General features: G+C 42.9%; 1 protein-coding gene across 1 annotated transcript in view; it reads right to left on the reverse strand.

Moving 5' to 3' along the window:
* Positions 1-8919, reverse strand: part of NAV3 (neuron navigator 3) — an 837776-nt gene extending 828857 nt beyond the window's left edge. Inside the window, exon 1 of the mRNA XM_073651889.1 lies at positions 8451-8919. The gene's annotated coding sequence lies outside the window, so the exon portion shown is untranslated. The remainder of the gene's footprint in view (positions 1-8450) is intronic.
* Between the last annotated feature and the right edge of the window lie 7267 nt (positions 8920-16186).

Below are 16186 nucleotides of genomic sequence, written 5' to 3' on the forward strand. Positions count from 1 at the left end.
GGTCATCAATGTCTGATCAATCAGGGTCCGACACCTGGCTCCCTCACCGATCAGCTATTATCGGTGGCGGCTACCGTCCGGATGTGCTCACTTGCAGACCTGGCTGTCTTCTGATAGTGGCTGCCAGCAACTCAACGCTGGACCCAGGGACAGTAAATAAAGTGCAGTTTGTTTGTTTTATAACAAACTGCAACCAGGAACTAAGATTTTGTGAAAGAAAACCAGGGCTGGTCCCGTGTCCCATCAGTTCAACCTCCAGCCTGGGTTCAACACAAGAGAAACTTTTCTGTGTCAGTATGTCATCAGTGACATATAAGCATAATTGTGACATAAAAGAGAGCTGGCCTACCTATTAACATGAGCCACTCAGCCAGCCCCCTTTACACACTGCTGTGATCGCATGCCAACACTGAACACTCATGTGTCAAACCAAAGCACTGATATCTGGTGATTGATGCACCCTTCTTAATTCAAGTTTATTAGCAAGCTATATACTTACAACTTACTGATACAACTATATTTAATATAGCGTTAACAAGCTGTATATTTACAGCTCAATACATACTTTTTCAAGTGGACAACTATTTGTTATGGAGGTAAAAAAAATGCAGCATGCGTCAACGCATGGTATAGAAGGCTCCATATTGTGCATTTTTTATGGTGAGCATCAAGAGCCTGAAAGACTTAGAATCATACAGCATCTTCTCAAACAACCAACACCTCCATCTCCAGAACGAGGTAGTATGAAACTAACACTGGCAATCCCTGATTACCAGAGGCCAGTATATATAACAGAGGGGAGTGGCCAACACTGAACAGCTGAGAGCATCAAAACTACAGAAGCTCTCAACTGAACAGTTTAACCCCTGCACTGCTAACAGAAACCTGCACTGTTGAATATGATGGTGAAGTGCTTCTAATCAGTGCAGGGATACTTGAAATCAGACACAGAAGTCTTCTCGTCCCTCTCTGTCGCAGTAAACCTGTGACACAGAGTTTAATTTAGTTACAGTTTCATTAGTCCATTTCAGTTTTTCTCGGATGAAAAAATGAACTGATGGAGGTTTTTCAAGCTTCTCCTATCAAACGGTCCATCAAAAATGGACACACAGATGGCATCCAAGTGCTGGACGATTTTTTCACAGACGGATAGAATTGCATTGGCTATTTTGATTTGTGACTCAGATCAGGGCCGGCGTCAGCACCCGGCGTACCCGGGCAAGTGCCGGGGCCCTGGAAAATCAGAGGGGCCCACCGCCCACTCACTGTCGGGGCCCACCGCCCACTCACTGTCGGGGCCCACCGCCCACTCACTGTCGGGGCCCTGGCCGCTTCTTCGGCACCAGTTCAGTGACGCAGGCGCTGCTGGATTGCCGGCACTCCCCCCAGAAACGGCCGCGCGCTGTGCGGCTGTGTCTGCTAGTAATGACACGGCAGGATCGACGGCACTGCACCTTTAATTGTGCTTGTGTGTCGCCCCTGTCGCGTCATTACTAGCAGACACAACCGCACAGCGCGCGGCCATGTCTGGGGGGGGTGCCGGCAATCAAACACCGTCGGAGGTCCTGCACAGATGGGGGGGAGCGGCCTGGACCCGGACCCGACCGCAAGTGGGCCCCTCTGATGGTCCAGGGCCATGATGTCTGTGACATGCCGGGGGCCCTGCACTGCCCCATACCTGAGGAGCTGCTGGACAGGACACTGGACCAGAGACAGGTGAGTGAGGCTTCCCCAATCCCCATATTAAAAATATTTGTAATGGGTCTGTGTGAGTGCATGTATGTGAATGTCAGTGTGTATGACTGTGTATATATATTTGTCTGTTTTATATATGTCTTTAAGAATTTGTGTAAAAATGTGTGTATGTCTGTATGTGTACATATCTGTGTACCGTGTGTGCGTGCATATGTCTGCGTACCGTGTGTGCGCATGTCTGCGTACCGTGTGTGTGCATGTCTGCGTACCGTGTGTGCGCATGTCTGCGTACCGTGTGTGCGCATGTCTGCGTACCGTGTGTGCGTGCGCATGTCTGTGTACCGTGTGTGCGTGCGCATGTCTGCGTACCGCGTGTGCGTGCATGTGTCTGCGTACCGTGTGTGCGTGCGTGTGTCTGTGTACCGTGTGTGTGTGCATGTCTGCATATGTGAAGGATGAGGTGGCAGGCTGGGCCCTGTGTACTATATATATATTTCTCCGCCGTATCTGTGCATCATGAATCGTGTATGTGTTAAAAGGGCCCACTGAGACTCTTTCGCCCGGGGCCCAGAAAAACCTGGAGCCGGCCCTGACTCGGATCACAGTCGGACAAGTCACTGTGATTTTGTGTGGACCACTCAGTCCACAAGAACCCACGGACATGTGAACTACCCATAAACTATCATAGGCTCTACCAATGAAAATCATGGATCGGACTCATAAGAGAAAAACTGATGAGCACCAAGGCGGACTACACCTTTATGGTCTCTCTGTTCAGTACGGTCAAATGTTAAGATTTATGAAGTTGTATAAAAGATGCCTGGTAGAATCACTCAGGGAGTTTTTATTTTACTAACAATATGCTAATCCTATTAGCGCCTGGTATCATGTTTGCTCATATTTACGCCACAGAGCACTCCTTATAGTGTGAACTTTGTCTCCCATCTTGAGCTTATAGCATTTTGCTGTGTAATAGCACTGGGATCAATGAGGCCTGCATTATACTTACATTACGGTTTTTCAGAAACAGGGAACAAGCCAATTCTCTAAACGCTCTTCAGAACAAGACATACATGTAAATAATTGAACTGAAGCTGTAAGCAATCCTCTTACAGCAATGGAAGGTGAAACGAAACAAATCCTTCTAATTTCTACGAGGAGCCGCAAGGAGGACACTGGGTTTAATATTGGTGAGCATCAGCAGGCTTTGATTTGAAGCTGACTTTTTGTTTCTGGCCTTCAGATGGGGGTTCTTATTTGCATTGTATGGGTATTATTTGATTGGTCTATGACCCCTTACTGATACCTCTATTACTGATTTTATGGTGCTGCTATTCCCTACCCTACATCAGACAGTGTTACTCATTGCATGTTTCCATGTTTCCTCCCTATATATAACCTTGATGCTATATATGGCATATGTACATATATGTTGTTTTTAATGTATTTTCAATAAATATGTTTTTATACTTTATCCTCTGGTGGCTTCAGTACTACTCTGTATTTTGGTGTTTTGACTCTTTGTCTTCCTTTCCCGGGGCGGTCCTCATGTGAGCCAGTTTCTTTGTAGCGCTTGATGGTTTTTGCAACTGCACTTGGGGACACTTTCAAAGTTTGCCCAATTTTTCGGACTGATTTACCTTAATTTCTTAAAGTAATGATGGCCACTCGTTTTTTTTTACTTAGCTGCTTTTTTCTTGCCATAATACAAATTCTAACAGTCTATTCAGTAGGACAATCAGCTGTGTATCCACCTGACTTCTGTACAACACAACTGATGGTCCCAACCCCATTTATAAGGCAAGAAATCCCACTTATTAAACCTGACAGGGCACACCTGTGAAGTGAAAACCATTTCCGGTGACTACCTCTTGAAGCTCATCAAGAGAATGCCAAGAGTGTGCAAAGCAGTCATCAAAGCAAAAGGTGGCTACTTTGAAGAGCCTAGAATATAAGACATATTTTCAGTTGTTTCACACTTTTTTGTTAAGTATATAATTCCACATGTGTTAATTCATAGTTTTGATGCCTTCAGTGTGAATGTACAATTTTCATAGTCATGAAAATACAGAAAAATCTTTAAATGAGAAGGTGTGTCCAAATTTTTGTTCTGTACTGTATATTATGCAAAGAAGAGAGAAGTAAGGAGTTATTTGAAGTAAAGAGATTTGTCTAGCAGAATTTTCTTAGGAAATTTAAATGAGCCATTGTTTGCAATGTTTTTCTCTTGTGTGACATAGGGATCAGGTGTTATTAAGCCCTGATAGCTATGCCACTGGATTATCTTCCAGTTACATGTCTAAAAGTGGTTTGCTATGAAAAAAATATGTATAATTAGCATATAAGAACATGTTTTGAAAAAAAAAGTCAAGGTTAATGAATTTGCTTGGTCGTTGACTGAAGGACAAGACCCATACGGATCACCAAAATATATTGCCATGGTAACCTAACAATGAATCGTAGAAGCTCCATCATTTCATTGTTAAGGTACATTACCAGCCGTCCTAATAATAAATATGTTGTAGAGGACAAGGACAGACAAGACAGCCAGTAAATTCAGTTCCCCATATATCAAGTGTCAAATATTTAATGGCAATACTGAAAAAAATAAAAATAAAAAGGATTTCTCTACCACTAAAATAAAGTTGATATGCTACCAATCAGAGGAGACACAACCATTGAGAATTCAAAGGGCATTAGTACTCATGTACAATATTACTTTAAGGCTGTATTAGAAAAAAAGCTCTTGTACCAGGGCTCTTCAAGAGTAGATAAACATTAGGTAAGTTTGGCTGCGAAACTTTTTGATCTGTCTCATTCATCTTACAGGAACTTGCAAAAATCCATGTGCTCGCAGCTAAAAAAAAACCCATTCAGTTGAATCAAATGGATGTTCAGTTGCAGAAATTTCTGAATTAAAATCTGCCATATGTGAATCCACTTAAAAAGGGCTGTCCAGGTTTTGGATGAAAGTTTGAAATCACTATGTGACAGCAGACTTTTAAACCCTCACAGTGCGTGCACCGCACGCTGTCAGGATTCTCCGGTGCCAGCTGCAAGAGTAATTTGCATAAATGTGGTCACGTTCCAACTAGACATGCTAAGCCTCGCTCAGTTGGCTAGTACTGAGCAAGGCCTTACATGTCTGTTGGGAATGTGGCTGGAAGTATACAAATCACATACCTGCTCCCATCGCTGCATCAGGGAATCCTGTTAGCGTGCGATGCTGTTAGGATCCAGATGTCTGTAGTCACAGAGTGACTACTGACTTTCATTCCAAAACTCTATTCTATAGCGTCCCCCTTTAACTATTTTGCAGGGTAATATTTTAAAAAAATTATTTGTCTTCTGCTTTTTTTAGTATTTTTTTTTGTCATTTCATGAACACTTATCAACGGTTTTGACCGCTGGCAGGTATTTTTATCATCTTCCCTGATTTTTTTCTGGAACCTTTTGTACTGACGTTTTTTTTTAACTCAACTCATGAATGAAGAAACGGCTAGAGGTTTTTGAAGCAAAGTATCTTTTAAGCTTTCCCATCGACTTGTATTGTTAATTATAGAAGTTCTTCAGAGTGGTAGAATGGTCCGCTCACTTCTTTTAACAGCTTGATATCTTTGGAAACCTGAAGCAGTTAAAAGATGCTCAAACGACTGAACATAAGAACAACAGGTAATATTTAAATGGAAATGAATATCTTTATTCTTTTGAGCATTTTGATTAAACATGCCTGAAAAAAACATTGTGTGAACATGCCCTAAACATTCAAATCTGCAGCAGCAGTCAGGGTGGGTTAATAAGAAGTGTGGAACAGACTACAAGATCAGCCAACACAGGGGTTATTTGTACTCTGTGATCATAGAAACACATAGTTGTGTAAAGGAGCTGTAGACACAAAACATCAGGATATTGTAATTACAAAAATTTATAATATAAAAAACACGGTATAACAAGATAACAAAAACAGGTGAATTTTTCAGTTACAAATCAAATTTTCCAACGAGCCTCTGAAAATGAGAACTAGAATCTGAAGGCCTTCATTTTTTAAATGCAGAAGTTTTGAGAATTCTCCTTGTGTAGGCCACAGCGCTAGTGTAACACAGAAAATGAACTCTTAATCACTCATGCGCACTATGCCAATGAGTCTACCGGTGTCTGCTGGGAGATCGATCATCAGGGAAGTGTACAGAGAGGTCTCCAGCAGATTTGGAGAAGACATTAGATGACTCTGGAAACAGCAATATGTTTAAGCCTATTAAGCACTAATAGTAGTTTAGAGGGTCAAAACTGCTAAAAGATTCCCTTTTTGGGTATGTGTAGACCTCTCACAGCGGACGATCTGCAGTGAAATCTGTGTGGTAAAATCTTTCTTCCAGGTCCCTTGCCAATATACAACAGCGTCTACACACATTTCATTGTTTGCATTGCAAAGGGTAAAATCTTGTCCTATCCTCAGCTGCGGATATCAATTCTGCACTAGCGGTCAGTTTATGTTGCAGATTTTAGCATTACATGAATGAGATTTCTTGAAATCTCATTCACAGATACTTTGAGAGATTTTCTGCAGGCAAATACACAGCAGAATAATTTGTGTCGACACTCTCTGGAAAACCCAAAAATTTCTTTACGTGTGCCTTGAAACCATGTAAACAGATCATTTTTCATAAATGTTGTTTTTCAATACTTTTTCATACATTTTGGAGGTACAAAGCAACATTATCTCCAAGTCCAAGGAACATCAAAACACCATATGAAATAAAGAAGAAAGTTTATCCAGGTAACATGCAAAGATTAACCATTGCAGTCTTTGTCAAGCATTATAGAATGCAACTCTTGCCATAGGCCAGCAATGGTTGAAACATTACACATACCTGTGTGAATGAACAACATTTACTTGTGTTTTGGATCTTCTGTAAACTAAGTGATCCAGGTATTCTGCTCATGTTTGTTCTGATAAGGCCAAGTAATTGTCAGTACAGTTGGGAAGAGACCATCACCCTCCCTCCATACCACAATACATGATCATTTTTGTATGTTTTATACAGTGCAGACAGGACTGTATTAGTGTCAACCTGGCCTAAGAAAGCAATATCCAGAATAAAGCAAAATCCAAGTCATAGAATCATAGAATGGTAGAATTGGAAGGGACCTCCTGGGTCATCTGGTCCAACCCCCTGCTCAAAGCAGGATTCACTAGATCATCTCAGACAGATGTCTGTCCAGCCTCTGTTTGAAGACGTCCATTGAAGGGGAACTCACCACCTCTTGTGGCAGCCTGTTCCACTCATTAATCACCCTGTCAAAAAGTTTTTTCTAATATCTAATCTGTGTCTCCTCCCATTTAGTTTCATCCCATTGCTTCTAGTCTTTCCTTGTGCAAATGAGAATAAAGATGATCCTTCTACAATGTGACAGCCCTTGACATATTTGTAGACAGCTATTAAGTCTCCTCTCAGTCTTCTTTTTTGCAAGCTAAACATTCCCAAATCCTGCAACCGTTTCTCATAGGACATGGTTTGCAGACCAGTCACCATTCTGGTCGCTCTTCTCTGAACTTGCTCCAGTTTGTCTATGTCTTTTTTAAAATGTGGTGCCCAAAACTGTACACAGTATTCCAGATGAGGTCTGACCAAAGAGGAGTAAAGACCGATAATGACTTCACGTGATCTAGACTGTATGCTTCTGTTAATACATCCCAGAATTGTATTTGCCACGCTTGGCTAGAAGTTTGTACTTCATCCAACACTTTATTTCATGCACATGATATAGGATGAATGCAATAAGTCAATAGAGCTGCAATGACCCATCAGAATTTCATTCATAAAGAAGGCCAAGTATAACTCTGAGTAGACCATGATGTCCACCCGTAACATCATGGACAAAAAAAAGAAGACTTTCAGCATTTCTAATATTTAATTTCTGGGAACTAACCAAGAGCACAAGAATTTGAAGGCAAAAATCTAGCTGAAGGTACAGGCTGCAGTATCATACCTGTGTGAATACACAGGCACATTCTCACTCCAGCCAAGCACAGGACATGCACAATACCCACAATTTTGCCATTTTACAAGCACGGTGTATTACAACACAGAGGGAGTTTCTATTATTTTACAACCAGCAGTTAAATTAGACAAAGGTGTGAATATTCCCTTTGTTGGCTCCAGTACAATGGGAGGAGAATTCTCTCTAACAATGGTTTTACAGAAGCTGAATCCAAAAAAACATGTCATAGCGGTGGGAGAGAAAAATCATGACATAACCACAAGTAACGCTGGAGATACCTCCATAACAGGAGAACTCTACATCATCCACACTGAATCCTCTTGGAATATCATTAGGGGTCTGGCAGGAACTGTTGTGCATGTGTGATGATTAATTACTAATGTTCCCTGGTAGATCAATAGCAAGCTGGTGTAGGAGCAGGAATGACAGCACAGGGACTGGGCTCCAGGAGACACACATCCAGCATGTGCCTGTGACATGGGCAGACACCAGCATAGCATCACATGCTATAGCTGCACATAGTGGTCCTCATCCCCCAGGAGGATGCATGACAGTGATACAACACTACAGCCCCCCACACACATGGGCAAGAAGAGTGGCACACAATGCACAGCACCACACACCCACCACAAACCATTGCCCTATTCTTAGCATTACCTTAAAAGACACAATCTACAGAAGCCCCCGATCCAGGGACACATCCTAACAAAAAGCAGACAGACATGAAACAAAGCAAAGGGAAGGAAGGGTACCTGACAGATGCCATCCCAGGTGCTGGTAATTCCAGGTTGGTCAAGTGCAAAACCCTTATTAGCAGGTTACTATGGAAATGCTCTTCCAGATGGGAAAGGCTGAGCCCTGCATCCCATTCACCTAGTGACACACTGGGATGGAGCAGGAAGGGTCTCACAGCCTGCTGCCAGGACTTCTCTCCTTGTGCCTTCCGCTGGCCCTGGGGGACAAGGCTCGCAGATCAGCTCCTCACTGTGCCAGAGCCTGGAAGCAGGATGCCATCCTCACACCAGTCGGGGCTGACAGTTCTGCAGCAAGTGGCGCTGTTCCTTGATTTCCAGGCACAAAAGCAGCAGCCACGCAGGCTCTGCACACAGCAGACACTGGCTCTGCACACAGCAGATCCTGGCTCTGCACACAGCAGATCCTGGCTCATTGCATGCTGCACACTGCCTGGCCAGCAAAGGAGACACTATTAGCACTCAGGCTGCACGAATCAATACTGCTAACCCTTTGTATGCTGCTGCCCCAGCAGGCACCAGATCAGCACCCCACTGATGGTACAGCATAGGAAGGACTGGGGGGCAACAACAGCTGCAGGGATGAACAGCTGAAAGTGTGACCAGGGCAGCTGATCATTACCCTCCCTCTCCAGTGCTTGGAGGGCATCCAGGAAGACAGAGGTTAATGCCAGCAGGTGGAACACTAAGCCCACATTCTGGTAGGTTTGTAAACTAAAATACCAAAGAACAAATATATACAGTATATACTAATAGAAGTACGTACACTGAGCGATGAATGTATACCGGAGCTCCGCTATTGCTGTACCTGGAATACGTGAGGTTCTTAGGTAGTATTTGTAACATAAGCACCTTATGGTTTTTATGTGTTCATATATGCATTAGTCGCAGTGTGCTGACACATCATGGATGTATATGTTAGTATATTGGCTACATAGCGTATTGTGCACCTGTACATTCATTTTATACTAAAGGTGTGAGGACCCTATTTTTTGTAAGTATACACTGGGCAGGCGGAGGGGGCTCAGCATCCTTATACCCTCATCTTTCCCATACAAGGTTATAATTCCAAGCTATGCCTGGTTTCCGTTTCATTTCCCCATTCACATGAGGCCTGGTTTGGCACAACATCAGTGATAAGGAACCATCCATATTTCGGTATACGTTGATGTAGTTGGATGGCTCTTGCGCTCTTTGATCCATAAAGTACCTTATGTTTTTAACATTTACAGCAATAGTGGAGTTCATGTGTTCATTAACCGCAGGGTTCTGATGCATTATGGATGTATGGGGCTCAGTGGTTAGCACTGTTGCTTTGCGGCGCTGGGGTCCTGGGTTCAAATCCCACCAAGGACAACATCTGCAAAGAGTTTGTATTTTCTCCCCGTGTTTGCGTGGGTTTCCTCCAAGTTCTCCTGTTTCAGCCCACACTCCAAATACATACTGATAGGGAATGTAGATTGTGAGCCCCAATGGGGACAGCGATGACATCTGTAAAGTGCTGTGGAATATGATGGCACTATACAGTTATATGAAAAAGTTTGGGCACCCCTATTAATCTTAAGCTTAATGTTTTATAAAAATTGGTGTTTTTGCAACAGCTATTTCAGTTTGATATATGTAAGAACTGTTGGACACAGTAATGTTTCTGCCTTGAAATGAGGTTTATTGTACTAACAGAAAATGTGCAATCTCCATTCAAACAAAATTTGACAGGTGCATAAGTATGGGCACCTCACCAGAAAAGTGACATTAATATTTAGTAGATCCTCCTTTTGCAAAAATAACAGCCTCTAGTCGCTTCCTGTAGCTTTTAATGATTTCCTGGATCCTGGATGAAGGTGACAAATCCTTCACAGTTAGTACAGCACGCACTTTGACAAGTGACACATCCCTGAATTCTGTGTTTCAGCCTCTATCTCCTGCTGTCTTCAGATTACATAGCAAAAACCTGCTGACAGATTCCCTTTAATTTGTCCTTTCAAATATAGAGAGTGGGCATATTCCGTTAAGACAGGTCACTTTCAGGGGCGTAACGATCGCGACCGACTTGGCCCGTGCTGGTGAGGGGCCCACGACGCCAGTGCAAACTTCAACTGGGTGCACGTTAAGCTGAAGTGTACTGCGGCGCAGAGATCCCCCTGGTCTGTGTACTGAAATACACGTTGCCGGTCAATCAGAGGCCAACAACTGACGTCGGTTTCCTCTTCTGAAGTCAGCTGCCATCTTCAGAAGATGACGCCCTGTGGTAGAGGAGACGAGGGAAGGTGTGTAGAATAATTTTTTTTTTCTATGCATTAAAGAACAGCGGCAGAATGGGGGACATATATACCCGGATGTGCAATATACATACCAGGAGGGGAGATCTATATATACCAGGATGGAGGTCATATATACCAGGATGGGGCCAGGAAGTGGAGCATATATACCAGCATGGAAGACATATATTTATTTATCAGGAAGGAGCCCAAGATGGGGGACATTACTACATGATGGAGGAGGAGGTGCAACTTGTATGTCCTTATAAGATTTAGAACGCTGCAAGGGCCCACACATCTGATCAACATGCGGGGGGGGAGGAACAAATCCAAATCTTGCCCTGGGACCCATCGGACTCTAATTGCGCCACTGGTCACTTTTATGAATCGCTTCAAGATTTCTGAACCCTGAAGCAGTTAAAAGAAGTGAGATGTGACAGAACATGTGTACATCGATGTTGTTTTGACTTTGCTGTCCATTATTTTCATTTTAAGAGGCACTTGTGGCACTTTTTTACGCAGATTCTGCTTGAAAGACGTCTTGTGCACATACCCTTAACCTGTTTCCTATCTTTTACACATTTCATTTTAGGCGTGTCTGGGCTCATAGAGAGGTGAGTCATTGGTGTTAGGGACAGTGTGACGAATCCGCACCTCGCCACCCCACCTGACGTCACTATTACATCAGACAGAACACGTGATATGGATCCGCACTTTTGCACCAACGTGACGTTCCGCACCCCTCAGTGACACATAAGGTCAGATTGGTGCAGTGTTATACAGACACCCCCTGTCCTCATGGGCTCAGGAAGGTACAGGGAGAGAGAAGAGGTGGCCAATCAGTAACTGATGTGGCACCACACTCGCTCACACCCCTGACAGGCTGAGAGGTCTCTTTCACTCTCTTCCCACTGCCTTGTAGTGGTGGCGAGTGGGGTAATGTGGTTGGGGTTCATGTCAGCCTTGTATTAGCAACCGACATGAAGCCCAGGTTAGTAATGGAGAGGCATCTATAAGATGCCCCCATTACTAACCCCATAGTAAAGGGTTTTGACGCTTTTTCAATAAAGACACGGCCAGAATAAAGTATTTTATTGAAATAAAACACACGGTTTTAACAATTTATTTATTATACTCCTAATCCCCGAATCCCTCGTCTCCTGAAAAAAAACAACCATATTCCTCACTTGTCCACTGTCATGATGTAATCCAGATTGTCCCACGGCGATCCGGGTCACTTCTACAGCAATCACTGATGTGACTGCTGTAGAAGACAGCACTGTACACTGCGCACGAGTGGGGACATAGCGCATGCGCAGTGAAGCTGGTAACCTCACAGCACAGGCACGGGACACAGCACAGGCGCTGAATAATATCAGCGCTTGCCGGGAGCAATATTCAAATACGTCGGCGGCACCAGCAGTGACTGAATGCGGCGCCCACCCCTGACTGAATAGCAGAATCACACCCCTATGACTGAAAACAAGCAGGTAGGATATAAGTACATAAAAGGTTATAAAATCATTATACTGCCACCAATTTTAATGAAAAAAGCTTGTTGCGTCACTAATGCATCACTAACAAAGCAATAGGGGCAGTGTAGATAGTAGCTAGGACATAACAGGTTCCCTTTAAATAGGGTCTATTTACCCTTTGGGTAATTTTGGGTAATATGTTGTACAGAATTTTTTGTACCTGAAGGGTTGCACACACTCTGGTGTATGCAGTCACAGTTGGGAATCATACTGTGTTGGGGTCACCATACTTTGTCAGGGGAGTTGATGTGGGGTACAGTAGGATTATCATACTGTGTGTAGAAATTTAAAAAAAGATGGAATCCAGCTCACAAGTCCTTTGATAATATTCCTCTCGAAATGCATGGACCGAAAAGTTTGTGTTGGCAACAAGTAAGGTAGTCCAGAAAAATAGAAAACGAGGGGGTCCAGCACCACATATCCGGAAAAAATTAAATGGTAGGTAAAAACAACATTTATTGAAAAATTATTAAAAATGTTTCATGATAAAAAAGGGCTGTGTCAGGGACATGCACACTGACGAGTTTTGAACTGAGGTTCTTAATCCTAGTATTGTGTGTGGAGGGTACTGTCGAGGAATTCACTGTGGGGGTATCATACAGTGTTTGTGGTGCACTTTTGTTGGCATCATACTTTATAGTTGCAATGGAAGACGAATCTAGGGCTTCAGAAAGAGGAAAATTACTTTGTAAAGGCTGCAAAGTTGTGAGATAAGCTTTTCTGTTAATTTTTTTTGGGGGGGAGGTGGGGGCCTGAATTAGAACTTCTGCTAGTGGCCCCATGATTTTTTTGTACGCCCCTGAATATGAGCATTGTAGTTGAGGGTCCTATACCATATTTTACTGGCAGGATTAGCAGGTCACCCCTTTTGACTGCATGGCTATGACTTTATGTGATTATTAAGTGTTTTTAAACCTAAACAATGATCAGGTAACTTCTGTCAGCAGCTTTATGACTTTTGAAGCCTAAAGTGGTTAACAGAAGTTAAGGATGAAACGTATGTACTGCAAGTTGTTTTGACATTGTTGTGCATATGTTCATTATTTTTAATGTTTATTACAATTTTTATCAGGTGGGTTCCATCTGAAAAAGAAGCAGTTTGCTCATACCGTTATAGTGGTGCCCATCCCAAAGTGGTCTTTATAGTAGTTACATACGATGTCCTGGATAATGTTCACACAAATTTTCTCTGGCTTCTCACAACCCTCTCTTGGATGTCAGCAATAACAACATGTGGTTGTATATTACTTTGGCATGAGCAATGAATCCTATGGTGTGCGTTTATCACACCAAACCATGTATATTGCCTTTTTGCTGGAACTGAAATTTCCAGAAATTGGAAAACAGTCGTGTGCTTCAGCAAATTAGTTTGTGTGTATGTAGTAGTGGGGAAGGACGTAGCTCCCCTTTGGCACTAAAAAGGTTAAAGAGAATGTTTCCGACAGTTAGATCTCTTTGGGCTGCAGTTAGGTCCAGTTAAGGGGTTAGCTGTGATAATCCAGCCCAGTAGAGTAAATGGGAACTCAGTGCTGTGGTTGAGCATAGAATGTGAATAAGGCTTTGCTTCTGTGTTTCCTTGTGGGCTGTAGTATTGTTAACTAGCCAAAAGATGCCACTGTCCCAGATGGAGATGACAGGTTAAGTCTGCCAGCAGTATTGTAGACATTTGGGACAGTGAGGGGGTTAATTGTGTGTGATGACAGCCCTTAGAGGGTAGGCACTTTAAGAAGTCTCTGGTTAGTTTCCAGAGGCAGGAAGTGACAGTTCAGTGAGAGATAGCACTTGGAACAGTACAGTCAGCCTCAGTATAGTGGCTGCTAGGGCAGACGTGAGCCCCATACCCCAGACAGTAGGATCACCAGAGTGAAGATTCCCTCCGCAAGAGTCTTCTTAGCTGGCCGGAGAAACTCAAGAGAGCTATTGAGGACCCAGGGGCACATTCTGTTTGCAGGCTGCAGAAGAAGTCAGGACTCAAACCTAAGATGTGAGGAGAACTAGGATCCAGATATACTGTCATTGGTGAGGACGATTCTCTAGGGCTAGAGAATAAGGCGACAGAGATGCTTCACTTAAAGAGGGAGCCAGGGCTGAAGTTGTATCAGGTACCTGTGGGAAAGATGACAACCCGTTGGGCCTTATCCATTATATCTGCCTGTAAATATTTTACATATTCCTCTTCCCCAAGTAAAGTCCCAGTTATGGTTATGAACCTCTTGTCCTCAGAATTTGTTGCTGCCCTGGTTCCAGAAGAGAAATGCCTGGAGACAGACGTGACCGGCTGGTCTGAAGTAAGTGGAAAGCACCACATATACTGCAGCATATCAGAGGGAGGACACACCTTGTCTGTAGGGTGCCAGAGCGAGCAGAGGCCACAGCTCGCCCACGACTACCTCGCTGAGGCACCTTACATGTACAATGGCCTCTAATATCACAATTCTTTGTTGATTAAATACATATTGGACACTACTCCCTCTGGAAAGAGTACCACTCCACAGCCCATCCTGAATGTGGCAATGACCAAGAATCAAGAACCTTGCCTGCATTGTCCAGAAATCTAGGGATGTTTTTTCAATCAAAATCAGATCGTGGTATGTGTAATTGTCATTCCTTAAGCAAGTAAAACAGTGTCGTAAAGCACTCCGTCAAAAATGGGCCATAACACTTTTTACATGGATTTATCCTCATCGTTCTACGTTGTAAGGGTTATCTACAAAATTATTGTTCAAGCAATAAATGACAAAAACACCCAAATAAATCAGAATGAATGTCTTCACAAATAGGAAATGGCTGTCTGCTTTAATACTAAAATATGATATGATAACATATTTTATCAAATTCACAATATAGATGAAATTGTGTGTATTTCTTACATTTATTATTAGGAGAAAATATTTAGTTATTTACAATATGAACTGCTCAGTAATGTGAGTAATATACCGGCGGCATGGATAATTTAAAGGGAACCACTCACCAAGATAGATTGGGCCTGATTCATCAAAGTTTTCACGCCAGAATTCTGGAATAAAAGCTTTGGACAGTGGCAAAATTTAGGCCTAACTCTGAGTTGCGCCTAAATTTTGTGACTTTTGACGACTTTACATCAGGTTCTTCTAGCTCTGCCAAAGTGGGCAAAGCTGGGGCACGACAGGTGTAGCGGCCGCTGCTCGTCAAATTCATGATTATTGGTGACATTTGCTACTCCCCAAATCTTACTCCACTAGGGACTGGAGTAGGATTTGTTGTGAGGCATACACAGAGGTGTATGCCGCTCGGCCGACGTTTCTGATTCATGAAGAGGCATAAGCACCTGAATAAGGAGCGTTTGACTCCAGCACGCTTCCTCACCAAGACCGGCGTGAGCAACGCCATTCTAGATAAATCAGGCCCATTGTCTTTAGTTAGATGAGAAAATCTGCCTGCACACTGTTCTGTCAAAGCTAAATTAGTAAGTACACATATACCCATGTATATATTGCATTCATCCCTTTAAAGCCAGCACTGTCATCTCTGCAATACTGAATTATTAGTATATATTTTCATCTCTTACTGATTTTGTACCCTGATGTTTTCTTTAGTTTATGAGCCATGCTGGTCTGTAAGCCTGTTTATTTCTCTTTGAATTTATGACCTTCTGCTGTCTTAAGCTAGTTGATTGATTGTTAACCAGCTATTTTAGGGATAGATCTAAGAGTGAACTTTCCTATATATTGAGGCACAGCTTTGGGGATGCATTTATGTAGGGGGGCATTTATGTCCATTTTATCCAAGTCTTTTTTTTCTAAGTCCCAGGCAGTTAATCATGGCAGTTAGACAGGGCAGGAGACAGGTAAGACATTCAAAGAAAACTACTTGCACAACATTTGCATTGCAACAAATAAGCACTATATGTATTTGTATCATTTATATTCTGGCTGCTGCATTCACTCACATCCACCGTCCTTAC

Source organism: Phyllobates terribilis, unplaced genomic scaffold (genome assembly GCF_046119375.1).
Source record: "Phyllobates terribilis strain yellow unplaced genomic scaffold, ASM4611937v1 Scaffold_11__3_contigs__length_659146591, whole genome shotgun sequence".
Classification (NCBI taxonomy): Eukaryota; Metazoa; Chordata; class Amphibia; order Anura; family Dendrobatidae; genus Phyllobates; species Phyllobates terribilis.